Source organism: Podarcis vaucheri (assembly GCF_965113315.1).
Source record: "Podarcis vaucheri genome assembly, chromosome: 4".
NCBI classification, from domain to species: Eukaryota; Metazoa; Chordata; class Lepidosauria; order Squamata; family Lacertidae; genus Podarcis; species Podarcis vaucheri.
In genome coordinates, this window is record NC_138762.1 from 106,331,622 (window position 1) to 106,350,639 (window position 19,018).

Sequence of the window (19,018 nt, forward strand, 5' to 3'; positions counted from 1 at the left end):
AAGCCGTTTTTGAAGATGTTGAACAACAACGGGCCCGTGACAGAACCCTGCAGCATCCTACTTGTCACTTATTCCCAGGATGGTGAGGAACCATTAATGATTACTCTTTGGGTTTGGTCTACCAACCAGCTACAAATCCACCTAACAGTTACCTCGTTCAACCCACATTTTACCAGCTTCCTTGCAAAAATATCATGGGGGACTTTGTCAAAAGCCTTGCTTAAATCAAGATACACTATGTCCACAGCATTTCTCTGATCCACCAAGTTTGCAATTCCATAAAAATAAATAAATACCATATTGGTCTGGCATGTCTTATTTTTGAGAAACGCATGCTGCGTTTTAGTAATCACAGTATCCTTTTCTAAATGCTCACAAACCTACTGTTGAATTATCTGTTCTAGGACCTTTCCTGGTATCAATATCAAGCTCACTGGTTGGTAGTTACCTGGGTCTTCCTTTTTGAAGATGGGGGCAACATTTGCCCACCTCTAGTCTGCAGGGTCCTCATCTGTTCTCTAAGAATTCTCAAAGATCATAGACAAAGGCTCTGAGATTGCTTCTACGTGGTCCTTTGGGACACTTGGATGCAACTCATCAGACCCTGGAGATCTGAATTTATTTGAAGTAGCTAGGTGTTCCCTTACTATCTCTTTTTCCTGGGCCACAGCTCCCTCCTTACATCATTTATTCTGTTATCACTAGGTTGGTGAGAGGAAATATGAAAACCATCTTAAAATATCTCAAGGGCTGTCACATGGAAGAGGGAGCAAGCTTGTTTTCCCCTGCTCTGGAGGGTAAGACCCAAACTAGTCGCTTCAAGTTACGAGAGAGGAGATTCCAACTAAACATCAGAAAAAAGTTTCTGATGGTAAGAGTTGCGTGTCGAGGTCCCCAGGGCCACCCCAATAACTCACACATCACACAGAATTTTTGTTTAAGGTTTTTGGCATAATTTTGGCCACAACTTTATTAAAATACAAAAATGTGAGTGGTTGCTTAGGCATTGGTTGCGACTATCTGCCCCCACCATGGGGGACAGACTGACATTCCGCACGATGCGAAAATCAGAAAAGGGGAATACACTTGGGGGTAGCGACGGAGCAGGGAAGCTGCCCTCAGCTGTCCCCAAATGCAACCAGGAGCTCGTTGATATGGCTCGAGCCCCCTTGACAGAGTGGACAAGCAATAGTTAGCCCCCAATTCCTTTAACGGAATCCCTTGCAGCAGCAGCATTGGAGGGGCAGGCACAGCCAATCCATGCCCCTCAACCAACCAAACCAATGCCTAACCGCAACCTTACAAGTTGTGACAATTTGCTACGCAGTAGGCAAAAACCAAATGGCCCCAGCCAATCAGCCAGATGGACAAAATTCCTACTGGGCCCCTGCCCCAAGAGCAGAGGATCCCATGACAGGCATAGCAAGGTCAAGCGAACAACCCTAATTCTAAGGAGGGGGGGATGGGCAATCCAATGCACGGGCGAAAAGAGGAAGCCCTAGCCTCGTGCAAGGAGTTTTAGCATTTCTGGCTGTCAATCAACAAATGGCAACATTAACTTCATCCCAACAACAAGGGAAGCCCCAATTGCATCAGTGGCCAACGATCAATTAGCCCGCCCCCAACTTTAGAGTGTCCTGGCGGCCCCCACCGCAACACGTGCTCTCCGTGAAGTAGAACACGCTTTGTTTGACAGTGGATCTGACTCCTTCGGGAGGTTGTGGACTCTTCTTCCTTGGAGGTTTTTAAGCAGAGCTTGGGTGGCCATCTGTCATGGATGCTTTAGCTGAGATTCCTGCATTGCAGGGGGTTGGTCTAGATGACCCTTGGGGTCCTTTCCAACTCTGTTCTACGATACTGTGTTTCTAAGACAGAGCTTGCTTTATTTGCATGGGTTTAAGCATTCCTGACTCTGAGCTGGACAGTGACCCTTCTTTTCGTCCCCACCTCCTATACGTCATTAGCCACTTTTTCCTGTGTTCATCCAACATTCTTTACCTTACATTACCTTATGTCTTCAGGCTGTTGTGGAAAGCAGGTTTTTCATATTCAACTGCAATGGCCGTGAAACCAAATTCTGGCTTACTAGAAATGTTTCTTGGGAGAAAAGTGTGATTGACAACTGTTCTAATTAGGCTCTACTGTCAGTTAAGAGTTAACTTCATTTTATCTGAATGTTTAACAAACAAACAAACAGTTTTATGCAAAATATAATTCAGCCATCACTTCCTGCTTCACTGATCTTTTGTAGTATTCTGTATGCCATCCTTCATTTGCATGCTGTCTTTTCAGATTGGCAGCTCTTTGGGGCAGGGGCTTAGGGTCACATTAGTATCTGACCCACTGTCTGCCTGCCTGTCTGTAGCCAGAGCAGCACAGCAATGCTATATTGCAAATCCAGTCATGTGGATCTGAGGCCACAACTAAGTCTACCTCTGCATTTTTGACTGGCGTTTGTGAGATAAAATCATCCAATAATTCATACGTTTTAATGCAGAGATTCTGACAGATTTAATATCATCGCTTGCTTTTATAGCACTTGTCCTAGGTACTCAAATTGCTTTGCATTATGTGCATTTTCTCAGTGACCCTTACTACAATATGCTAAATCAAGCCAATATTATTAACCCACGAGGGACACTGAGTTTCAGAGAAAACATCCTGACTAAGGCCAGGCAATAAGTTAATTCCTCATGAACTAGGGTCTTCCCTGCCTCAACCACAGCAAGCGTACCAGATCTGCGGCACTGCCTTAAAACACACACACCACTTTCCCCTCCTCTTCCTACAATAAATTTTTTACAGTTGTATAAGTATTTCAATTGCCCTTAGATAAAAAATATTGCCCTTAAAAAACAATCCAACTGAAAAGAAATTCAGGACTGCAACCTGATTCAGACTAGATATAATTCCTTCCACATTAGAAACCTGCTTCCGAAAGATCACTTGTAATTGGTTACTATGGAAGCCCTCTAATGAATGTCTCTATTGTTCAGGGGAACTGGCTTCCAGTCTGGACCCCCTTCAAAACTCCAGCATTTATAGGGGTGCCCCATCCCTTTTTGCCACCTGAGCCCAAATAGAAATGTGCCAGCCACTACCCCTTATGCCCTACCACTGCCCCCAACACTTCAGCCAGATGGGTGGGGTATAAATAACAAATTATTATTATTATTATTATTATTATTATTATTATTATTATTATGCCAGAAGAAACAAGCTAATACAGGCATAGGCAAATGGCCCTCCAGATGTTTTGGGACTACAATTCCCATCATTCCTGACCACTGATCCTGTTAGCTAGGGGTGGTGGGAGTTGTAGTCTCAAAACATCTGGAGGGTCGAGTTGTCCTATGCCTGAGCTAATAGGAAGGCACACTTGGCAAACCCTCACCGTGATCAGCTTGGCCCCAGCAGGTCATGACTTGCCTGCGGATATCTCAAGCTTTCCTTGGGCCTTGTGACATGTGTTCTTCCTCTGCCTTGTTCATCCACATCCCTTCCATTTGGGTGTCTTGTATTTTTTAGTTACCAAACCTGAGGACAGGACTTGTCTCACCTTTTTTGAAAAAATCAGTGTCAACCGCTTTAGGAGACAACATCTGTCTGAAAAGCAGGAATTTTTTTTTTAAAAATTAAAATTAAACTTATTATTGCTGCTGCTGCTACTACTACTGTACATTTAAAAGAATATATACAGGTGGCACTGTGGTCTAAACCACAGAGCCTAGGGCTTGCTGATCAGAAAGTTAGCAGTTCGAATCCCCGCGATGGGGTAAGCTCCCGTTGCTCGGTCCCAGCTCCCGCCAACCTAGCATTTCAAAAGCACATCAGAGTACAAGTAGATAAAATAGGTACCAATTTTAGTATATGTGCTGCCGTACCGTGGCTGTCACCGATGGAAGCGAAGGCTCAGAAAAAGCTCAATATGGAGGTCAAATGGCCGAAATATTGGGAAATTTTGGAACAAGAGGGAGATAGACTGAAATTGCATAGTTTTGAGAAATTAAAAAACAAAGTGCGAGACTGGCTTCATTATTATCAGATAATGGAGGCATACAGTCTGGACAAGAAAATTGGCTTCCAGGTGGAAAAATCAAAATTAGAAACAGAACTGCTAGAACCCAAAACTAAGACTTTGTCAAGGATGTATAACTTGCTATTGAAATGGAATTCACAGGATGAAATGGTGAAATCTGCTATGATTAAATGGGCACAAGATGTTGGACATAATATAATGATGGCTGACTGGGAACAGTTATGGACCACAGGTATGAAGTTCACGGCATGTAATGCCTTAAGAGAGAATATTATGAAAATGATATACAGGTGGTACATGACACCAGTCAAGCTTGCAAAAATCTATCATTTGCCCGACAATAAATGTTGGAAATGTAAAGAAACTGAAGGTACATTCTTTCACCTTTGGTGGATGTGCCCAAGGATTAAGGCTTTCTGGGAGATGATTTATAATGAAATGAAAAGGGTATTTAAATGTACCTTCCTGAAGAAACCAGAGGCCTTTCTCCTGGGCATGGTCGGCCAAATGGTGCCAAAGAAGGACAGAACTTTCTTTATGTATGCTACAACAGCAGCAAGAATACTTATTGCAAAGTATTGGAAGACACAAGATCTACCCACTCTGGAAGATGAAGGTGATGGACTACATGGAATTGGCGGAAGTGACTGGCAGAATCCGAGACCAGGGAGAAGAGTCTGTGGAAGAAGATTGGAAGAAATTTAAAGACTACTTACAGAAATATTGTAAAATTAATGAATGTTAGAATGATGTCAGAATGAAGTTAAGTGGTTTTAGCAGCAATGTCATAAAGGTGTATGTAAAAATGGATGGTTAATAGGTGAGAATCTAAAGCTATAATATATTAAGTTAAAGGACTAAGACAAAAACAAAGAGGGAAAGGAATTGCTGAATTAACCAATTGAACTGGAATACAAAAAAGGGAGGCGAGAGGAGGTCAGGAAAGCAAGGAAATGAAATGTAAGATATGGAAGAACTAATTTGTTTTTAAGTGTGTTTTCTATTTTTTTTCTTTTTATACTTTGTATTGTGTATGTTTTTTCTCCTTTTTTCTATATTTTTCCTTGTCTTTTTTACTTTTAACTATGTAATTTTTTTGTTTCTGAAATTTTAATAAATATCGTTTTAAAAAAAATATAAAATAGGTACCGCTCCGGCAGGAAGGTAAATGGCATTTCCATGTGCTGCTCTGGTTCACCAGAAGTGGCTTAGTCATGCTGGCCACATGACCCGGAAAACTGTCTGCCGACAAACACCAGCTCCCTTGGAGCAAGTTGAGTGTGCAACCCCAGAGTCGTATGCAACTGGACTTAACTGCCAGGGGCCCTTTACCTTTTTTCCCCTTTAAGCCTTATTATGAGCTAAGTTTATAAAGGCTGCAACTGGATTTTGTATAGACTGAGCCAAGGATTTGATAAACCATTAAACTACATTTGCCTTAAGCACAAGTAAAAGCTCTGCTGGATGAAATATTGCCTCTGATCTATTTTGGGGAACTCTGCTGAACTCTGCTATGGTGTTTTAAGTTTTTCCTCCACACCTATGACAGAAATAAGTGGTAATAGAACTAGCATGGGATCACCACCCAGTTTTTACATATGTGGCTTTGCTCTGTTCAGAAGTTACACTAAAGCCACAAACACGGCAGGTAGCCACAACTTACTACTCACTTGGCAAATGCTGCGCACCAATATAACAGCATCTGGCAGGTTACAGTGCAAGGGTAGGAGGTAGCATTCAGTGATGGGCCATCCGTTGAGCTTGCCCACACATCACACAAAAGTGTTCTGGTTTTTGTTGTTGTTTGTTATTTCTGTATTATTTCACTATGAATATCTCGTTAAAGCAAGTTCAGTTTCTAGTTTGCAATATGAACTTCCTGGGGTGCCAATTAGAATGTAGTTAAAGGATGCATGACCCGCTCTCCCTTCGTCATAAATTATCCTCTGGGATCGTTGCCAAAAAGGAGAGGTCATGCAAGCTATGTCACTATTTTAAAGTGTGCTTTGCCGTAATGTGTTCCACTCAAATTTGTACAGAAACGAAGAGGTTTAGCACACACATACACACATGAAAAACCCTCAAAGCCCCTCTCACTTATAATTCTGTTGCTGTATCCCAACTCCTATAAAAAGCGTTCAGAACTAGGGCATGAAGATAAAACTGTTTTCAAGGCAATTCGCTTTGTTTTATTATTTGTTAAATAATATGGACAATTTGGCTGCACCACTGGGGAATCAGAGATACTCCTTATTCCAATAAGCTCACTGTTCTGACAGCTTTAAAAAGCACACTGTTATTTGTTTCTCAAACTCAGCTGAAGACCATTCTAAGCAGGGGGGCTTAAAATTAGTTGATTGTTCCACTTTTTCGTTGCTGATATTCCACTGTTCCCATATGCATTCAAAATGTAAATGAAGGTCTCACAATAGATAGGAAGTTCCTCGAGGCAAAAGTGTCTTCTCCTTTGCAGTGAGCAGCATTACACAATGTTGGCAATCAGAAAATGAACAATAATAATGTTTAAGACTTCCATCATTTTAAAGGACATGCAGTGTCCCCAATGAACCTTACTTGTCATTTCCTTCTTAGCAATTAACTTCAAGGCTTACATAAGCCACATTTTCAGCTCCCTTTTGTTTATTTTATCCTTTTTAGCCATTAATTTAGAATTCCAAACATTTTTAAAAAGCTTTCAGCTAAGTTTTATGTACATAAGAAGGGCAGCCACATCAGCCTATGGAGCAAACTCTCATATCCCTGAATGCATACTGGATACACTATTCTAATACACTATGTCCAAGTCTTATGTATTTTGTTGGCATTTGTCTGTCTCGAGAGATAATGGAGTGTGCATCTGACGTGACTATTCTGGGGTGCAAGCCAGGGCAGTTTGTATGGGGGTCCTGGGCTGCTCAGACAACAAGACCCCCCCTCTTGACCTCACTGATGTAGTCTAAAGGAAAACAGAGCAATTCGTTTGGGAGCAGGTTGGCTGAAGGAGTTGCTGGAAGGAGGCCTACAAGGCACCATCCAACTGCCTTAGGGACTCTACTCCGTATTTGTGTAGGGTTTTTACTCCTTAGCCTTTTCTTCTCCCAAAAATATCCTACAAGGCAACAGAGGTTTAGGAACAGAGCTTTCCTTCTCCTAAATGGGCTACCATCCCAGGTTGACGAGCCCCACCTGCCCCTCACTTGCCCATATAGCACACGCAGAAACTGCCTTCTTGACCACTGGAACCACTATTGGTACGCTCAATTTTTTTTGATGATTTTATATTTTTTTAATAGCAATTTTATTGAAAGTTTTTAAACATATTAAATACTAAAATTCAAACTCATTTATAAGAAAATAACGAAACAATATCTAAACATTAAAAAAAATCCTCACAAAACACAATTGCATAGAAAAGTGAAAGAGGAAAAAAGAATAGAGAAAGAATAACCAAAAAGGCCTTTTATCACATTTATATTGTTCACATCATATCATCTGTCCACACATAGGCAGATTCCCCATCTCTCACCTGGGTGCCTTCCACTTCTCCCAGTCTCCCACCTTGAGAGATCCTTCCTGCCCTGCCTTTCTTTCAGGTACCTCTCACCTCCAACTGTGCCCTTCCTGTGTGTGTCTTCCTTGATTCAAAATAATCTTAATATAAAAAAATTAAAAATAGGTAAAAAGGAAAGGAAAGCCCCACCTCCCTGTTTGACATTTATCTTTAACAGCAGTTATTCAGAATATTTAACATACGCACTCCAGAATAATGAAGGTTTTATTTTTAATTGTATTGTTTTACCAATGTCCTGTTTGCCACCCAAAACTCCTTTGGAAGGAATGGTGGGATTGAAACTTAATAAGCGTCAACAGCAACATCTGGGAAGTCACAGGTTCCCTAACCTTGCCCTACCCTTTCCTCCATAATTTGAGCTGTGAGGATGACTTTCAATGCAGCTGGTACCAAGGGTAAATTGCAGTCTGTGCTGTTGATCAGGACTGGGGAGGAGGGCAGGGAGGTGTATATAAGCCAAAGAAGCAGGAGAAAGAGTGGGAGAACTTAACAAAGACATTTCTTTCTGAGATGCCCTTGCATCTGTGAACCCCATTCCACCAACCCTGTGTTCTGGACAGGACATATGGAAGGACATGAAATTTTGACCCCACCCCACCTTCTCTATTTATCCCTCTCTACTGCCAGCTCCTTAGTTTCTACATCAATTTGTAGAACTGAATGACTCCACAGCATAGCCTCACCATAGGTTCACCACCCAGTCTCTGGAACAGTCTTCAGAGTTAGCAATTGATGTGCCATCTTGCTATATTTTCTTTGTAAAATTCAGTTTTGTGGATGGGGGAGCTCTGATCTCTTCTTTGTTGCTTCTCCAAGTACCTTTTGTGAGCATTCTCCACAAATCTAAAATGATCTGAATGATTCAAGCTCGAGTGCATTTGATAAGCACGCCTATTTCTGGGCCAGGTCTGTTGCACAGACAACAGTCTATCCTCCAGCAGAACAGACCCAGGATCACAGTGGGAAGCAATTTTCTTGGCACATTTGAGCGAAGTCATTTATGTTCCAGAAGGTCTTATTCCCCAAATAATAGCTTGCAGACGTGTATAGAGACATGCAATCTGAGCAAGCACAGTAGCAGGGTTGTGTAACTATGCCAATTTGGCATGTATTGCACGGCAGATATTTAGATCTGCTGCTTCTATTGCTGTCTATGCTTCTTCTTTTAAAACTGGGAGCATGATGGGCAATTAGGCCAGTGCAAGGGATAATCCACAACAGTGATTCAGGTGTGCATTGGAAAAATTGTGTGTCTGATTTTTACAGATAAGGACCCCACACCTGTAATGCCAGTAGAAAGATGTCATCAAGTGTTTGCCCTCCAAAAAGTTCACAGTTGTGTTCACTGGAAAGCGTTTGACAAGAGCAGGCCAGTGAAGTCAAGGGCTGAAGCACTGGGACTCTGGGCAGGAGTATTAATGCAAAAGGCAGGTTGAGAAAGGCACATAAAGCCAGGAGACAAGCAAGCAAGTGATTCGAGCAGAAAGAAGCCAGGTGTGTGATCTATTTCTCAGATAGAAGGAAACTGCCAATAAAGTTCTAAGGGAAAATAGGGAACTGTGCTGAGGGATTTTTGATCAGCGAAAAAATGCCCAAGAGGTGTTCTTGAACAGAGATTGTGATGCCCATTTGAGAGGTGGCAAGGCACTGCTAAAGAGTTGCCCCAGAACCTCTTGTTCAAAGTATCGTCTGGCCTTGTTGTCAGTATGAAATCCATTGGTGCCCACAGCCTAGTATGAGACACAAATCTGTGTCAAAGTACAGTGGTACCTTGGTACTCGAATGTATGGTAATCCATTCTGGAAGTCCGTTCAACTTCCAAAACATTCAAAAACCAAGGCACAGCTTCCAATTGGTGCAGGCACCACAGAAACAACAGTCGACAACCACATTGGATGTTTGGCTTCCGAAAAACGTTCAAAAACCAGAACACTTACTTATGGGTTTTCAGCGTTCGGGAGCCAAAACGTTCGAGTGCTAAGGCATTAAAGAACCAAGGTTCCACTGTATTGGGATCTGTAAATATTACAAGCATTTCCAAAGCATTGACACACTTTTGGGACCAACAGGATGGAATGTTAACAGTCTACCACAGAGGGAAGCTTACTAGAATTATTTGTGTTGCGACATTATCATCTCGGACTTCCGGTTCAGCACGACTCCAGCACAGGCGGGGATTTCTTCCTTGCGGAGGATCCTGAGCTTTCCGGAGAAAATAGGGGTTCCACAGGGCGCCGTGGTCCCCGGAAAAGTGTCTGGAGGGTGTTCAGACACACAGGTTCCCGCAGAGCCAAAACGCGGACCCCTCGGCCGCCAGGTAACTCCGTTTACGGAGCGAAGAGTACGGCGGGGGGAGAAGCGGGCGAAGGGAAGCCATGGCTGTCTCCGAGAAAAGCGAAGCCCCGAGTCTGTAGGAGAAGTGCTGGATTCTCAAAAAAAGAGAACTCGAACCTAATAAGGAAATAAATAACTTGGATACTATCAAAGGAAAGGCTTGATTAAAAGGAAGTTGAAAAAGAGCTCAAGTTTTACCTGGAATCATTACAGACGCAAGGAACAGACAAAGCGGAGAGAAATGTGAGTGACGCTAGCGGACAAAGTTCTTCTCTCCTTTCTAACTCTCTCTGTTTGTATGGGAGGATATTAAGTAAGTAACAAAAGAGGAATCTAGAGGGAGAGCAAAGAGATAATATTTTGCTACTTCTGGCTACTTCTTAGCCCTCCCGGTAACGGGGAAAAGAGTCGAAACTTAATTTCATTTGGGAAGTTCTGCGCAATGGAGGTTTCCATTTTGTGAAGGTTTGGTCTCCATTACGAATTCTCCGAACTGCCTTTTGAAGGAGGAAAAGGAAGAGGATATCTTCTTTGCTAAGTGTTAATCTCTACACCTGAGAACTTTAGCTAAGCCTAATAACCTTATTAAAGCCACTGTCTTCTGTGGGTAAGACTAAAAGAGAAGCTGTGAGTAAAATTAAAAGAGAAGCGGGATAAACTTTCTTTTCTTTTCTCCCTTCTCTCGCTCTTTCCATTTTTTTTCCCGCTTCTCCACTAGTTGGCTGTTAGACCCCTGGTGGACGGGGGAGAAATTACTAGTGGTTTCTTCTTCTCCTCTTTTTTATATTTTTATTTTTTTGTCGACGGTTTGAAATTTTTGGGATTTAGCCCAATTGAGGGCAAGAAGATTAAGAAGTGGACTTAAAAATAACTTATGGAATAAACAACCCTATAAGGAATAGCCCATTTTGGGGCAGGAAGAACTGAGAGCCGTTTATCTACCAGAGTCAAAATATTGGAAGTCCCGGGAAGGATTACAAATTATATTTTTTCTTCCTTTGTTTTCCCTGGGCTTTTCTTTCTGTCTGTTGGAATACCGTATTTGGTGGAGTAGCCTAATTGGTAGCAATAAGAGGAGAACACTAGATCCTTATCTATTTCTATCTAAGACTATCTAATATACTTTACTATAGATTTATTAGTACTAAGTATATGGAACCTTAAGGAACTGGAAGGAACCAATAGGCTTGATACCGTCTGATATTGTTTTGAGTTTTGGAAAACACTGTAAAATTGATTGTTACGCTCTGATTGGGGAAGGGCAATTTGGACAATGCAATAGGTTATTTACCTCATTTAACTGGTGGAGTAAGATATATTTGTATAAAATGTCTCATGTACCAAAGAAAGGCGGGAACGGGGGGACACCAGTGGAAAGAAAGGGGTCTAAGCAGGAAACAGATTTCAGATCTGAAATATTAAAGATGTTTGCAGAGATTAGGCAAAGTGAAAAAAACCTGGAAACAAAAATAGAACAGGTAGACTCTAAGATTGGGAAAATGGATAAGAAAATAGATGAAACAGTGAGTGAATTGAAAGGACAAATCAAAGAGGTATCCAAAAGAACTCATGCGTTAGAAGAAGGAATGAAAAGGACAAAATTGGAAATGAAGGATTTAAAGCGTGAAGATGATAAAATTAGAGTAGGACTTTTAGAAACTAACAAAATACAAGAGGAAATGTGGGATGCGATTTCCATGAATGAACTTCGGCAACGGGAAGTGAATTTAAGACTGAGGGGGATACCAGAGAATCAAGGAGAGAATATTAGGCAAAAATTGATAACAGAATTGGCACAATGGCTGGAGTTCCAAGTAGAGGAAGTGGCGAGTACAATACAGAACGCTTTCAGATTAAAAGTGAAGACGACTAAGGCAAGGAAATTTCCAGGGGATTGTCTCATAACCTTTAAGGACAGGGACATGAGGAATGTGGTGCTTCAGAAAAATAGAGAAAAAAGATTATGTATTGATGGTAGTTATATAATCATCTTTAAAGATATACCAATTAGACTGTTGAAACGGAGAGACCCCTACAAGCCACAGGTGCAAATTCTCAAAAAGAACAATATAGAATTTAAATGGGAGTTCCCGGAAGGAATCTCATTTACTTATAAAAACAAGAGACACAGACTAACTAGCCCAGAAGAAATAGGTAAATTCCAAAGAAAATACAAAGAGTTGCTAACGGAAGAGGAAGAAGAGGTCAGGGGAGCAGTAGGAGGGGTGGAGGTAAAGGGACGGAAAGATGTGGGGGAGAGGAGGAAGGTCGGGGAAGGGTTGGAGGAGGAGGGGAGGAGGAGGAGGGGAGGAGGGAGAGGAAGAAGAGGAAGGATTATAAGGAATTTAAGTAGAGAAAAAAGTATTCTCATTAACTGAAAGCAATATGGCATTAAAATTATGGAACTCGAATATAAATGGACTGAATGATAAAAAAAAGGAATAAGGTGGAACAATTCTTAAAGGAAAAAAACTTAGATATCATCTGTCTGCAAGAAACGCATGTGGAAAAAGGGCATAGGAAAATCTTGATAAATAAAAGACTTGGAAATGAATTTAAATCTTCAGACAAAGGAAAGAAAAGAGGAGTAATCTTATATATAAAAAACAAATTAGAAGCCCATCAAATTTTCAAGGACGAAGAAGGAAGAATTATTGCTGTTCAAATCAATTGGCAAGGCGAAAAAATAATAATTGTCGGAATCTATGCACCTAATGGAAATAAAACTGATTTTTACAAAAACTTGGAGGAAAAATTGATGGAATATGTGGATCAAAAAATAATTATGATGGGAGACATGAATGGGGTGGTCTCAACTGAAATGGATAGATTGAGGGAGAGTGGATCAAAAGAAGGTAAACTACCCAAATCTTTTTTTGAAATGATTAAAAACTGTAATTTAGTAGACATTTGGAGGTTAAGACACCCACAGGAAAAACAATTCACATATTATTCTGAGCCAAACCAATCGATGTCGAGAATCGACCAAATTTGGATCTCGAACGGGTAAAACCCAAGAATCCTCCAGGTAGAAATAGAACCAAGAGTAATCTCAGACCACAGCCCGATTAAATTGGAGATTAAAGGCTTTGAAGAAAGAACGTTTAGATGGAGGATGAATGATAGCCTTTTTGATGATCAAAAATTTGTACAACAGGTACAGAAGAAAATGAATGAATATTTTATGGATAATTGTAACAAGGGTACGAAAATGAGTATAGTGTGGGATGCAAGCAAGGCAGTGATGCGAGGACTTTATATACAACAAAATTCAATTAAAAGGAAGAATAGAGAGAAAGAAAAGAAAGAAATCTTAAAACAAATTATGGAATATGAGCAAAAGTTAATCAAAAAACCGAATAATATGAAAGTTAGACAAAGTATCAAGGCCTTGCAAACCCAATTTGCTATGATAATAAACAAGGAGGTGGAATGGAATATTAAAATATTAAGACAAAGGGACTTTGAATTTGCGAATAAATCAGGAAAATGGTTGGCCTGGCAGACCAAGAAAATAAAAGAGTATAATAAATAAAATTAGAGTGATGGAAGAAGAGATAATTAGTCCCAAAGGCATCAGGAAAGGATTTTTGGACTTTTATAGTCAATTGTATAGGAAAAAAGAAAAGAATAATATAAGGAAAATAGAGAGATATCTAAAAGAGAAAAAGGTGCAAAAGATTCCAACAGAAGCAAGAGATAGGCTGAACGCCCCGATAGAGGAAGAGGAAATTAAGGTGGTTATATCAGAGTTGAAAAACAGGAAGGCCCCAGGACCAGATGGCTTTATAGCAAGGTACTACAAAGAACTGAAATCAATTTTGATAACACCGTTGAAAGAAACAATGAATAATATCTTAAAAGAGAGGGAGATCCCAGAGACCTGGAAGGAAGCATATATAACTTTCATTCCAAAAGAAGGTGCGGATTTAGCACAAGTAAAGAACTATAGACCAATTTCTTTGCTAAACACTGACTATAAAATCTTCGCAGGAATAATAGCAAAGAGACTAAAAAAGGTTTTGCAAGGAATTATCCACGAAGATCAAACGGGTTTCCTTCCGCGAAGACAGATGAGAGACAATGTGAGGAATATCATAAACATCTTGGAGTGGAGAACCTGACAGCTAGTAATGAGAGAAGAGCAATGCTAATGTTTGTCGATGCCGAAAAGGCATTCGACAATATATCATGGGATTTTATGCTAAAAAATATGGAATACATGGAGATGGGGAATGAGTTCTTTAATGGAATAAGGGCAATATATACGGAACAAAGGGCAAAGCTGTTAGTAAATAATGTGACAACAGAAGAAATAAAAATATCAAAAGGTACTAGACAGGGCTGCCCGCTCTCACCACTGCTGTTTATTATGGTTCTGGAGATTCTTTTGAATTCAATTAGAGAAAATAAAAAGATAAAGGGGGTGACAGTAGGCCGCAATGAATATAAAGTTAGAGCCTTTGCGGACGATTTGGTTATAATGGTGGAAGAGCCGACGAACAATGCAACCGAAGTGATAGAGGAAATTGAAAAATTTGGTGAGGTGGCTGGTTTTAGGGGGGAAGACAAAAATCTTAACAAAAAATATGGATCAAACAATGCGAGATATGTTACAACAACAAATAGGTATTGAAATTGTTAAAAAAGTTAAATACTTGGGCATATGGTTAACAACTAAAAATATTGACCTATTTCAAAATAATTATGTACCGGTATGGCATGGAATTAAGAAAGATCTGGAGAGTTGGGGAAGGTTAAAACTATCCTTCTGGGGTAGAATAGCAATGATCAAAATGAACGTGTTGCCTAAGATGATATTTCTATTTCAGATGATCCCAGTATTAAGAGGAATGAAGATCTTTAAGGAATGGCAAAGATTGATATCAAGATATATCTGGCAGGGCAAAAAACCAAGAATTAAATATAAATTGTTAATGGATGCAAAGGAAAGAGGAGGTTTTGCCCTGCCAGATTTGAAGTTATACTATGAGGCATCATGTCTTTGCTGGGTAAAAGAATGGATAAAATTGAAAGATACAAAATTATTGGATTTAGAGGGATTCGATAATAGATTTGGGTGGCACGTGTACTTATGGAAAGAGAAGAAAAAGGGTCACAAATCGTTTGAAAACCATATCTTCCGGAAATCGCTAGTTGAAGTATGGGACAGATATAAAAACATATTAGAAAGGGGAGTCCCACACTGGTTTTCTCCAGTTGAGGCTATAGTAATTAAGAAAATTAACATGAGGAGTAACTGGATTACGTATGGTGATTTGGTTGTGAAAGAAGGAGACAAATGGAGAATGAAACCATATGAGCAAGTAAAAGAATATGTATATGATTGGCTGCAATACCTTCAGATAAGTGATATGTTTAAAAAGGAGATAAAAGAGAGAAGATATAATGAAAAAGACTCGAAATTTCAAACAGAAATTATTAATAACGATTGCAAGACAATATCTAAAATGTACAAAATCTTATTGGAATGGCAAACGATGGACGAAGAGGTGAAAGAGGTAATGATTCACTGGGCCAGGGATTTGGGGTATAGTATAGAGTTGGAGGAGTGGCAAAAAATATGGGTTGAAAATTTGAATTTCACGGCATGTATTACGTTGAAAGAAAACACTATGAAGATGGTATACAGATGGTATATGACACCGGCTAGGCTTGCAAAAATGTATAAAATCTGTAATAAGTGTTGGAAGTGCAAAGAGAAGGAGGGCACATTTATGCACATGTGGTGGGAATGCAAAAAGGTAAAGGGGTTTGGGGAAACAATATATAATGAGTTAAAGAAAATGTTGAAGTATAATTTTGTAAAGAGACCAGAGATTTTTTTGCTGGGAGTAACTAGAAATGCAATAAATAAGAGGGATAGAAAACTTTTCCAGTATGCAATAACGGCGGCGAGAACCCTACTGGCCCAGAGATGGAAACAAGAAGAGGCACCGACTTTGGAAGAATGGAGAACAAAGTTAACAGATTATGCGGAATTGGACAAATTAACGGGAAAGATCAGATTTCAAAGAGACCATAAGTTTTTGGAGGACTGGGGAAAATTTAGGGAGTATTTGGAAACTGTATGTGAGGATTATACAACGCTAGTGTGTTTTAAAGAAGCTTTGTGAAAAAAAATAAGAAATATTGCAAGAAAGAAAATGAAGATAGGAAAATTTACTTAAAGGTGATATAATAATTAAGAAATGCGTAGGTAGAGGAATAACTACGGAAGATTACCAGGGGAATTGAGGGAGGTCCAATAAGTGAACTATGTGATGTGTAAATTGAATGTTTGGAGATTCTAAGGAAAAACCTTTAATAAAAATAATAATGAAAAAAAAAGAATTATTTGTGTTGCAGATGTGCAGAAGATCAGAGCAAAAGTTGTCTAATTTGCAGCCATAGGATCCCAAAGCACCCTGGGGCGGCTTTTTATAAGCCATACGTGGTTCACCTGTCTGGTGTGCTTGGGAGCTTGGTGCAGTGTATGGAGGTGGAGCCAAACTGACACTCCTGCTGACTTGCCTACACTGTGCCAAGCTCACTGCACCTTGCAGCTCCCCTCTTCCTCTCAGTACAGTGGTACCTCTGGATGCGAATAGGATCCATTCCGGAGCCCCGTTCACATCCTGAAGCAAACGCAACCTGCGTATGCGCAGGTCGCGATTTGCCGCTTCCGCGCATGTGCGTGATGTCATTTTAAGTGTGCATGCACGAGCGGCGAAACCTGGAAATAACATGTTCTGTTACTTCCGGGTCACTGCGGAGCGCAACCCGAAAATGCCCAACCCAAAGCATACAGGCAACAAAACCTTTCACACAACTAATTCAACCCTCAGCAGTACAGGTAAAAAAAATGTACCAGCATAAATGAATTCTGCTTCACATCACACACACACACACACACACACACACACACTTCCCAGATTTCTGCTACCAGTGCTGAAATAAATTTCTACAGGGACAAACTCATATCTCTTATTGTTCCTAGAGGAAGCTTTACAGACCTAACAATATAGCACTTTTTAGTCCCTGCCAAATCTTTTATAGCAACATGGTATGTGATTGAGATTTATAGGATTACTTTGCAGTCCTCCAGATTTTATTGTAATCCACCAGAGAATCATGGTGGATTGTTTCTCTAAACCCCCCAAAAAGGGCATCTCTCATGCCTATCCTAATTTTCTCAAAGAACAGTTCACAAAGGATGTTCACAAATATTAGGCTAAGACTTGGTCACATTTTGTGGAAAAAAAATGTAATGTACTCAGATCATTAGTTCATGCAGCCTAATTCTGTGCTTCAGAATGAATAAGTTCAGTTTATTTGTTTATTAGGTTGATTGTTTTGAGATTTACCCAACTTCTCAACAATGCTTTTTAAGAAGCATATAAACCAATATAAAATGTATGAAAATTAATTTATAATCAGAGCATTATTAAGGTGATGGTTCATCTAACCATAATAAACAGCACAGAATCATAACACTATAAGCCTTGATTATTAGCATTTCAGTATCATGTCAAATGAAAGTTTTACCTTCCTTTGAAATAACAACCGCAAGCTAACAAGATGAGCCTATCTGAACAGAGTCCTAAAGGTATGGAGCCACCATTAAGAAGACTCTGCTTTCATATGGAACCAGAACCCTCAGCCAACCCTCTGAAATTATCTTAGATCTCAAAGGAGTGGATGGGGAGAGAAACATGGTGAAGGCATTCCTTCAGATAACCAAAGCCCAGATCATATTGAGATTTTAAAGCCATAGTATTTTGAATTGTACCCAGACACTAACCGGTTACAACAGGTGTAACTGGGAAAAAGCTTCTCTGCACCATTTGCATACCAAACATTAAGCCAGTTTATCAGCACTCCTAGGCAGCAAACCTGCTCCTTTAGGGATGTGTGATTCCACCTGGAGCAGCACATTAACTTACTCCAAAATCGATTGGCCCACCTACAATCAGCACTCATCCAGACCACTGCTAATTCTAGATAACTGTTCACAGATTTCTCTGCTTTGCTTGTTGTCTACAAAAAGGCAAAACATAAGTAGCAGAAGATGTGCGGTAATTTTACTGAACATTGTGTATTGAAAACATACTGATCTTTATTTCAGCTGAGCGCTGACCATTTCGGATACCTGTGGCTATGTGAGCTAACAGGAACATGATAATGGTTTCACACCAAGATGCAAAATATCTGCTAACATTAAATAAGATATTTTAGAGGAGAAAACCAATCTCCATGTCTGGCATGGTGCCATGTCCTTCAGTCTGAATGTCTGTGGGGCATATGTACAGAATGCATCTTCCCCCAAACCTGCCTTTTGAGATAATCTTTGATGAACTTTCTACTACAGGTGTTTACAGATGGGAAAATGCACCAGAAGTCACTTTGCTGATTCGGATAGGGGGCTGCTTCATTTCAGAAAAGACGCTGTTTCTTCAGATCCAAGGTTAAATCTCAATTTGATTCAGTTTTTGAATCTTTGGGTGTCTCCCAGTTGATAGTGATTGGGAACTGGCTATAATCTTCCTTTAAATGGCTTAATTCGCTGAGAGGGAAGAATGGACCCAAAATTAGACAAAAGGCAGTATGGTTTGAGAGTGTCTGTAAATAATCTTTAAAGTTTAAACTATTTTTAAGGAGATGCCGATAACTTGTTTATTTTTTTAGTGGAAACGGGGGGAAATTGCAGACATAGTAGTCCTTTCTGAGTGGGTGAAGCCAATCCAATTTCAGAAAAGTAAGTACAGATTTCTTTTCTGAAAAGAGATTTCAAATGTTAAGGCTTTTTATTTGTTTAGGGAATAGGCTATAACTTTTTTAAAAAATCTTTTTTGTTGAACTGGATTACATTTGCAAGTATAGCAGACCCTTTGGAGGAAATGAAGCATGTCAAATTTAGAAGTGATAGGTGCATTTCAAGTTGATTTGAGGGAGCGAACTTACCTTGTTACGCTTATCTTTACACATAAACTGCCTTGGGGACAACAGAAGCTTTGCCAGGCAATTGATGAATGGCACTTTATTGAAAAATAAAAGTATATACTAATGTGGTG

General features: G+C 40.0%; 1 long non-coding RNA gene across 3 annotated transcripts in view; it reads left to right on the plus strand.

Annotated features, from left to right (window-relative positions):
* Positions 1 to 8,881: 8,881 nt before the first annotated feature.
* LOC309531733 overlaps positions 8,882 to 19,018 on the plus strand; it is a 113,112-nt gene continuing 102,975 nt past the window's right edge. For all 3 annotated transcript variants that reach the window (XR_014219397.1, XR_014219398.1, XR_014219399.1), the window contains exons 1-2: positions 8,882 to 9,104; positions 18,633 to 18,702. This is a non-coding gene — a long non-coding RNA (uncharacterized lncRNA). The remainder of the gene's footprint in view (positions 9,105 to 18,632; positions 18,703 to 19,018) is intronic.